Raw genomic sequence first — 10,260 nt, 5'->3', positions numbered from 1 at the left:
CCGGGCTTACGTCAGGCGCCAGTTTTACGTCAGACGCCCGGTTTTACGTCAGGCGCCGGCTTTACGCGAGGCACCGGGCTTACGTGACGCACCGGTTTTACGTCACGTGCCCCTGGGGTTTACAACAAGTGCCCCAGTTTTACGACAGGTCACAGGTTTACAGAAGTAACACGTCAGGTGTCATGGATTTCATCAGGTGCCTGGTTTTAGGTCAGGTGCCCCAGCTTTACATCTGATGCTCCGTTTGTTTGGGGTTTCTTTCTTTTTTTTTTTTTTTTTTGAAGTAAAACTTTTATTATTTGCAGTTTACGAGAATATTTAAAAATAGTCAAAAGAATCTACATACAAACTAATAGAATTAGTAAATTATTTTAGCTAGGTAGGTCTCTGGATAGATGAAGAGACAAAAATTGTATTTTCATACACCAACACCAAAAAATTTGCAAGTGCAGTTTAAAATGAATTCCATTACAGAGCATGAAAAAATATTGGATATCTAAGGAAATAAGTAGATCCCCCTTATTTGTGGAGAATATGTTTTAAGACAGCAGTCCCCAGCCTTCTTGGCACCAGGGACTGGTTTTGTGGAAAACAATTTTTCCACAGATTCGGGGGGAGGATTCGTTCAGGCAGTAATGCCAGCAATGGGGAGCCATGGCGAGTGGCAGATGAACCTTCACCCACTCACTCACCCGTTGCTCACCTCCTGCTGTGCGGCCCAGTTTGTAATAGGCTGTGGACCTGTATCACAGCCCGGGGGTTGGGGACCCCTGGTTTAAGACCTCCCCCCTCCAGTGGATGCCTGAAATCAAGGATAGTTCGAGACACTATGTATAAAGTTTTTCCTACACATATGTACCTCTGATAAAGTTTAACTTACAGTTACAGTAAGAGGTTAACAACAGTAACTAATAATAAAATACAACAGTTATAACAATATACCATAATAAAAGTTATATAAATGTGGTCTCTCTCTCTCTCTCTCTAAATATTTTGTTGTACAGATTTAATACCTTTTCTGTCTTTTAACTAAGCACTTACACACTGTGGCTGTATCTTTTGCAGTTTGAGGTGTGACAGCAAAACTAGCACAAATTTCTTTTTCCTTCACAACTTTATAGAACATTTGTTCTTACTAGATCTTAGCAACCTCAGCACTTATTTTTTCCTTTATTAAGTCAAGAGCTTTCACCTTTTCACTTAAAGGAAGAACTTTATGGCTTCTCTTTGGTATATCCGAATTGCCAGCATCTCTACTCGTGCGCTTTGGGGCCATTGATAAGTAAAATAAGGTTTTCCTGAACACAAGCACTGTGATGCTGTGGTAACCAAGCAGGACCTACGGGGCCTTCCTGGGAAAGACCCCTACCCCTACCCCCAAGTCCCCTGCTTTGGGTCCTCTGTGAAGTACCTAATAACAGTATCAGATGAACATTTCCTGAGTTGTTTTACAGATGCTAAAACCACCACCAAGTGGAAGAGGTTAACTACTTGATGACCATGATGAGCATGTAGCCCCCAGACCTACTGGAGCCTCGGGATTAACAACGTTAACCCCTGTGACATCACCTTCTTACCTCACCATCAACCTTTCAGAGAATTGTGCCTGAGCTGATCACATACCCTGAGTGTCCTCTCCTTCACCTTGCCTTTAAAAATGCGCCCCTGAAACTCATCAGGGAGTTCAGGTGTTTTCGAACATTAGCTGTCCTGGACTCCTTGTCTGGTTCTTTACAGTAAACAGGGCACTTTCCTTCACCATAACCCGGTATCAGTAGATTGGCTTTACTGTGCATGGGCTAGCGGACCCAAATGTGGTTCAGTAACACAGTAACAGTTGATTTGATAACCAAGAGGGCTACTAGGTAAATAACAGGTGGGACAGAGCAGGAGGGCATGAGATTTCATCATGCTACTCAGAAAGGCATGCAATTTAAAATTTATGGATTATGTCTGAAATTTTTCATTTAATATTTTCAGACTCTGGATTGGTGCCCCAGTTTTACATCTGGTGCCCTGGGTTTTGTTTTGTTTTGTTTTTAAGATCTTTATTGGAGTATAACTGCTTCACAATACTGTGTTAGTTTCTGTTGCACAACAAAGTGAATCAGCTGTATGTATACATATATCCCCATATGCCCTCCCTCTGGAGCCTCCCTCCCACCCGCCCTATCCCACCCCTCTAGGTCATCGCAAAGTGTGCCCTGATTTTTGAGGCTGCCTCCAGGGGACACCTCTACATCACCTGGCTCTGGTGGCCATGGGGCCTATGCTTTCGGCCCCACAGCACTGTTTATATTTGCATATTTTAAAATCTACTGCCTGAGGGTCTGGCTTCCAATCAGCCTGAATCTAGGTACTGACTGAGATTCCCCCACTTTGTAACACAGACTGGTCTTGGCAAACCCTCATCTACTAGGAGCCATTAAAAATAAAATAGGCTGTTTGGACAATCACTAAGGTTTGAGAGACAAGGGTGAGGCAGGATTGAACGATCAGGCTCATCTCCTGCAGGAGGCCACTCCTTTAAGTCTGGCTGCTTTATCTAATGCAACAGAGAGTCAAGCAAAAGGAAGAAACAAAAGAATATGTTCCAATCAAAAGAACAAGATAAAACCTCAGAACCAAACCTTAATGAAACAGAGATAAGTACATTATCTGATAAGGAAAATCTTCCTGAGCACTGGTCAGTGGGATGAAGAAATGGGGGTGGCCAACACAGGCAAGATGGAGAAACACACCAGGAAAAATAAATAAACAAGAAAAATACTAGATACTGAAAAGTACTATGAAGAGTACTACTTATAATAGCATAATAAAATAGTAGTATTAAAATAGAGCTGATATGCAAGGTTTCTAAACCTTGGAACTTGATACTTTGGACTGGATAACTCTCTGTTGGGGGGGTGGGCTTCTTGTGCATGGAGGGATGTTCTCCAGTGTCCCTGGCTTCTACCTATTAGATGCCAGTAATATGACCCCTTCAGTTGTGACTCGAGACATTGCCAAGTGTCCCAGAGGGAGAGAGAAATCGCCCCCAGTTGAGCACCACTGCAATGGAGCCACTAGATGATACCTTTCAGCTCCAAACGTTTATCCTCATAATGAAACCAGAATACTGTACATAATGAACCTGCCCCATCCTCTCTTTTCAACCAACCTTTGTAATGATAGATGACATCCTCTTCTGTACCTAATTGTAAAGCTTGCAGAACCGTTTGCCTCAATAACATTCCAAACCTGTATTGTAGGAACTGAAAACACCATCAGACCCTGTAAAAAAGATGACAAGGTGTCCTGCACTATTGACATAGTTAAGAACCTCCATGAATAGCGCTTCTAAGCTATTATCTGGAGACCAACAGGAATGTTGAAGAGTTTCTCCACATGAAAGCACTTATCTGCACAGTCATAAAAGATATCCCATTACCATGGAAGGAAATTAAAACTGCAATAAATTTCAAAAGAGAAGAATGAAGAAGAGTAGGTATAAAGGACCAGTAGAAAATCTCAAGTGAGAACATGCTCAACACAGAAAGGGGAGGAGGGCTGTGGAGGCCATGACTGCATTGTATAGAGAGTGACCTGGCACTGCCGGTGAACATGGACACACTTAGAAAACAGATGCAAATACATCAAGAGGGTCTAGAGAGTACTGTTTAGAGAAGGCCTTCTCTCCGTCATCCAAATCATATTCAAATTAAGTTGAAACCATGACAAAACCTTTGTATTTGATTCTGGCCACTGAGAAATTCCATTTGGAAGATGTTAAATAGCTCATGAAATTAAAACTCACACCTGAACTAAAAGTCTCCATCTTCCTTTGTTTGTGCTAAAATTTTAGGGCCGATCCCATAAAATATTTTTAGGACAGAAACTTCAAAAACTCTAGGAAACATGTTTAGTGAGCATAAGAAGAAATCATTGAGCTATAGATATTTATGGCAAGTAAAAATTGGTTTTCATTAGTTACCTTTTCTAAATAATACTCTTACAGATTAAACTAATTTTTAATAGAGAATTGACATGACTCTACTTATCTTACAAGTTTCTCTATTTTACTTCTCTATTATATTAATACAATTTAAAGAAATAAAACACAGGAATCTTGAATTTTTTTTAATTTTATTTAATTTTTGGCTCGTTGGGTCTTCATTGCGGCACGCAGGCTTTCTGGCTTTCTCTAGTTGTGACAGCAGGGGCTACTCTTCCGGGGGCTACTCTCTGTTGTGGTGCACGGGCTTCTCATTGCGGTGGCTTCTCTTGTTGCGGAGCACGGGCTCTAGGCACGCAGGCTTCAGTAGTTGTGGTGCACAGGCTTAGTTGCTCCACGCATGTGGGATCTTCCTGGACCAGGGATCGAACCTGTGTCCCCTGCATTGGCAGGCAGATTCTTAACCACTGCACCACCAGGGAAGTCCCAGAAATCTTGCATTTAAAAAAATATATAATGTTAGACCAACTGCTTCCTCTGTTTTTCAGAAGAGCACAGATTTTATCACAGATTTTATCACAGATTTCCCTTAAATAAGAAGTATGGGTTGGAAAGGGCACAGGAGTCAGATGCTTTAAAACACCTCTTCTACCCTTCGCCAGCTACATGATTCTGTTAATTCATTTAATATTGCTGAGAACCAAGTTTCTCATATAGAGATTGGATATAACAAGTATATACTATTCATGGGGTGGCTGTGAAAATAAAAAGAAATGGCCTATGAGAAAAGGCTTTGCAAACCGTAAAGTTTTATCAAGTGCTGTTTTGTTATCATCTTATCATTGAATTAACATAAAATGTGGCGACAGTGTGGTTTACATAAAACATTCAAGCATGCAGATGACCAAGAGGTCCAGCTTGAAGAAACTTTAGTCGGGCTTCTTCCAGACTATAGACCCTGACCTCCCTTTCCTCAGAGGATTTTCTTTAGAAAACTTATAAATTCTTTCTTTGCCTATTTGATATGTAAATCCTTTTAAAATCCTCTAACTCCTTGTACCTTCAAGAAATATCTTCCTCCAGGAGCTGGGAGCCATCATTTTGAAACAATAACATCAAGCCCCCCAATCTCCCAGTTTCTGTGGTAGGGTAGGAGCCCAACTTCCATGAGCACTTTGCTCCAAGTTGTAAAACTACCTTCTGTCATGAACATAAGAGAAAGTTTACTTTTCCTTTGGGAAAGACCCATTAGCAAATACAGACAGCCTATGATCCCCCCCATTCCCCAGCTATTCAAAACTCACCCACCCTTTATTTCAGCAGAGTTAAGTTCAGACTTTAGTTCTGGCCCTTCTCCTCTTTGCAACAGCCTTGAATAAAGTCTTCCTTGCCTGTTAAATTTTGTCCTGTACAATTTTGGTTTTGACGCGTTTGCAAAAGAATGAAGATATACCCTAGGATTCATTTGCAGCAAAACTTAACAGCCCCCAACTCCACTTGTGACTCACCCAGGTTATAGCTCGCATTAGTCTCTTACAGACTGAAACCTCCTGGAGGTGAGGAACTAACCAAGTAACTGACCGCGTCTAACAATGTCCTCTCTATATAACCATGTATTTATGTATGTGGATCAACATGTAGTTATTACTGTTTTCAGTCCCTGAATTAGTATACATATCAGAGTTTAACTTCTCAGAAGCCAGAGCACTTGAAATACTTCCACAGGTGGTAGATCTGGTGATGCTGCAAAGCAGATTGCAAGAGAAACACATTTTTAAACCACTTTATTGAGGTATGATTGACATACAAAAAGCTGTACGTATTTAATGCACATGACTTGATGAGTTTGGAGATAAGTATACACCCATGAAACCATCACCACAATCTATGCCATAAACCTATCCATCACCTCCAAAAGTTTCCTCACACCCTCCTTACTTATCATTGTTTGGGGATAAGAACATTTAACATAAGATCTATCCTCTTACCAAATTTTTAAGTATATAATACAGTGTTGTTAATTATAGGCACTATGTTATACAGTAGATTTCTAGGACTCATTCATCTTGTATAACTGAAACTTTGTACCCTTTGACTAATACCTCCCCATTTTCCCTAACCTCAGTCCCTAGCAACCACAGTTCCAACTCACTGCTTCTATGATTTACTTTCCTCTTGTAAGTGGTATCATGCAGTATTTCTCCTGCTGTCTGGCTTATTTCACTTAGCATAATGCCCTCCAGGTTCATCCATATTGTCACAAATGGCAAGGTCTCCTTCTTTTTTAAGCTTGAATAACATTTCATTTCATGTGTTTGCCATATTTTCTTTAGCTATACATCTTTTGATTGCATTTAGGTTGCTTCCGTGTCTTGGCTATCGTGAATAATGCTACAATGAACGTAAGAGTGAAGATCTCTACTCGAAATACTGATTTAATTTCCTTTTAACATATACCCAGAGTGATATTGCTGGATCATAGGGTAGTTCTAATTTATTTTGAGAAACTGCATACTGTTTTCCACAGTGGCTGCACCAACTTACATTCCCAGCAGTAGTGCACAAAGGTTCCCTCTTCTCATTCTCCCAACACGTATCTTTTGTTTTTTGTTTGTTTTTCTTTTTTTTAATATTTTTTTAATATTTCTTAAAATATTTATTTATTTACTTGGTAGCATCGGGTCTTAGTCGGGCACACGGGATTTTCATTGCCACGTGCAGGATCTTCCTTCTGGCATGTGGCATCTTTCGTTGCGGCATGCAGAATCTTTAGTTGCAGCATGTGGGATCTTTTTTAGTTGCAGCATGTGAACTCTTAGTTGTGGCATGTGGGACCTAATTCCCTGACCAGGGATCAAACCCTGGGCCCCTGTGTTGGGAGCACAGTCTTAGCCACTGGACCACCAGGGAAGTCCCCTCTCTTTTTTTTTTTTTTTAGTTAAGAGATTTTATTCTAATAGCTTGTAATTACAGTGCTTGTTTGTCGAAATGAAAACTGAAAACAAGTATACAAAACACTTGATTACTAACTGTGTTTTGAAAGCAGTAAGAGGTTCCACAACACCAAATAAACCAGTTCTGAGGTTTTCCCCGAGATAAAGTTTAACAGCTCCAGCTTCTTCAGTGTTTATCAAAATACAAAAGATAAAAGTAGAGGTTATTATTTTTCAATGGCAAATCTGACCGTTGCAGGCTGAGGGAGTGAAAGCACATGTAGACAGGGGCTCCGAAGGGCTGGGGCTCAAGGATGACCACCCGCGCTCCTGCTGGTGAGACCCCAGAGAGACCAGAGCAGGCAAGCAAGGGGACTGCAGGGCTCCCGCTCAAACCAGAACATTCCAACCTAAGTGCCCATGCTGACCCAAGAAAAGGCTGGGGATCCTCCAAGGGGTCTGAGAGCGGCTGCTGCAGCCTCCAGCCCATCTCCTGGACGGCCATGTAAGAAGCACAGATGCAAGCACAAACGCTATGGGGTGTGGGATGACCCAAGACAGAGCAAATCACATGGACCCTATTGTGACCATGCAGAATGGATCATGGCTGGTTCTGCCCCGTTTCATGTTCCCAATGGGAAACAGACCACTAGTGGACTGGACTCAGGCCATTACTGCAGAACCTACACTAGGCACATTTCTCCCTTCTGTGTGTTCAAGTGTTCTCCTTATCTTGTACTTGTAACTTTTTTTTTTCTTTTGTGCTACGTGGGCCTCCCACTGCTGCGGCCTCTCCCGTTGCGGAGCACAGGTTCCGGACGCACAGGCCCAGCGGCCATGGCTCACGGGCCCAGCCGCTCCGCGGCATGTGGGATCCTCCTGGACCGGGGCACGAACCCGTGTCCCCTGCATCGGCAGGCGGACTCTCAACCACTGCACCACCAGGGAAGCCCTACTTGTAACTTTTTTTAAATGCACTGAGTTTGGGTTAAAAACCAACCACCAAAATGGATCTCAACACAGATCTAAAGCCCGGAGGAGAAGCATCGGTCTTGTCTGACACGGCGACTCCTGGATGACCCGTGTGCCTAAAATCCCCTCTCAGTACTAAACAATGGGTTGGTTTTCTTTTTATAATAAAAAAAAAAAGCCGAGTAATATTGCATAGGAGTACCAGAAACTGCCTCATTGGAAACAAAAGCTATTTACATTAAATAAAAACCCAGGTGCAGGCTGCGTCTGCACGTTTACAGCGCGGTGAAGCACACTGTGACCGACCATGGAGACAGCTTCTGGCACTCACACCCCAGGGCACGTTTGCCACATGAGAGTAAAGCGAGGGTAGAAGGAGGGAGTGAGAGGGGAGGAGAGAGGAGTACAGCTCACTTCTGGTTCTGGAGCTGATTGGACAGCCAGTCCAGTCCCTCATAGAGCCCGTCCCCGCTGGTGGCACAGGTGGCCTGAATGTACCAGTTCCTGTGGCACAGAGAGTGCAGACCCAGCTTGTCTGTGATCTCAGCTGCATTCATGGCATTGGGGAGGTCCTGTTTGTTAGCAAACTCTGAGCAGAACGGCATCCCTGAGCACGTCTTCTGCCAGCATCCTCATAAGCTCCTGTCGGGCCTCATTCACAGGCTCTCTGTCCTTGCTGTCAACCATGAAGATGAGACCTTGTGTGTTCTGGAAGAAGTGGTACCACAGAGGCCAGATCTTGTCCTGGCCTCCCATGTCCCACACAGTGAAGCTGATGTTCTTGTATTCCACGGTTTCCACGTTGAAGCCTAGAGTGGGAATGGTGGTCACGATTTCACCCAGCTTCAGTTTGTACAGGATAGTGGTCTTTCCCACAGCATCTAGGCCCACCATGAGAACGCACATTTCTTTTTTGCCAGAAAGGCCCTTGAAGAGGTTTGCAAAGATATGCCCCACGCTGTAGACCCATGGGAGCAACACGGGCCAGAGAAACCCTCGGCGGCGGCGCAGCTGCTACCCCGACGCAGGCGCTGGTTTCACTCCCACAAGATAGCGGCTCTGACGGCGGCCCCCCTGTTTTTTTTTAACTATAGCCATCCTGACAGGTGTGAGGTGATATCTCATTGTGGTTTTGATTTGCATTTCCCTGATTACTGGTGATGTTGAGCACCTTTTCATATACCATTTGGCTATCTGTATGTCTTCCTTCAAAACCGATGCATTTCAATGCAACTTTAGAAAATAACGATTTGAAGACGGATTATAGACGTGTAAATATACAAATCTCAAGCGATAGCAATATCAAACATTTGTCAATATTAAACATAATTTAAACCTAGCTAATTTAGCTCTAAAATGTTCTACTGAAAGATGCAGAAAGAAGAGATGTGGCACAGGTACAAGACAAATGAGAAGAGTACAGTCTCAGGAAAAAGTAGAGAAAATAAAGCTCCGCTCTTAAAATCCTTCTATAGTTTCCAATTACTTAAAGCATAAAGTAAAACACCATAATACATCAGAAACTTTGGCCAAATCTGGACCAAATCAAATTTCTCCCCTTTCTCTCTTTGCATTTGCTTCTCCATCCCTTATACTCAGTGTCTCCTTGTGAATAGAGAGGAACTTCCCCCTACATCTCAGAACCTGAAACAGCCAAATCTATTACTACAATCACCTAAAACCTTTTTTTTACCTGAGAGGGTTTGCAAATGGGTCACACAATCACTGTGTCACACCCAAATCCAAAAGCCCTATGAAATCTCCTCCCATCTCAATATGACTAGGACTCTACATTTTTCAAGGCAAGTTCATCTATTACCTTTACCATCACTAGCAGTGAGTTTATTATTATTAAGTGCACTTTATTTGTGAGAAATCTGATGTTGATAGAGTTTATTTCTTGCAGGTTTATGATGTATACAAAAACTTCACGTATTTAATATGTACCATTAGATGCTAAGAGACTGTAAATTTCTTACTTGTGTCAAGATACGACTTAAGAAAGTCCTTCAGCCCATTTCTATGTGGGATAATCAGATCCCAGGAGTGATAAAAATCAATCTCTAATTCCGTACAGCCTGCTGTATGTTCCCAGAAGGGTGCTAGGACTGAAATGCACCCAAAGTGATAAAAGATGGACATAACATCCCAGGACAACCAACAGGGTTAACTTAAGTTTCTCCTGATTCCCCAGAGCAGCAGGTAAACACACAACACAGACTTAGGATGACAGGTGCTTCTCTGTATAGTCACAGGAACATAAAGGCCAGAGGGGCAGAATGGTCTTCCTCTCGGACCCAGGTTGCGCTTCCTGAAAAATCCTGCCTGCCTATGGAGCGCCTCTCCACATACAGGCTGTGTCATTATTGTCTAAGGCTGTGGAAACTGCCCCTCCAAAGGGAAGAATACTCCAACTTGGTA

At 42.7% G+C, this 10,260-nt stretch overlaps 1 pseudogene; it reads right to left on the bottom strand.

Annotated features, from left to right (window-relative positions):
* Positions 1 to 7,935: 7,935 nt before the first annotated feature.
* On the bottom strand, positions 7,936 to 9,667 carry LOC115857028 (ADP-ribosylation factor 1 pseudogene; annotated as a pseudogene).
* Between the last annotated feature and the right edge of the window lie 593 nt (positions 9,668 to 10,260).

This window comes from Globicephala melas, chromosome 19 (genome assembly GCF_963455315.2).
Source record: "Globicephala melas chromosome 19, mGloMel1.2, whole genome shotgun sequence".
Taxonomy (NCBI): Eukaryota; Metazoa; Chordata; class Mammalia; order Artiodactyla; family Delphinidae; genus Globicephala; species Globicephala melas.
The sequence above is the reverse complement of the archived record's forward strand: the minus strand, read 5'-3'. Positions and strand labels throughout refer to the sequence as shown.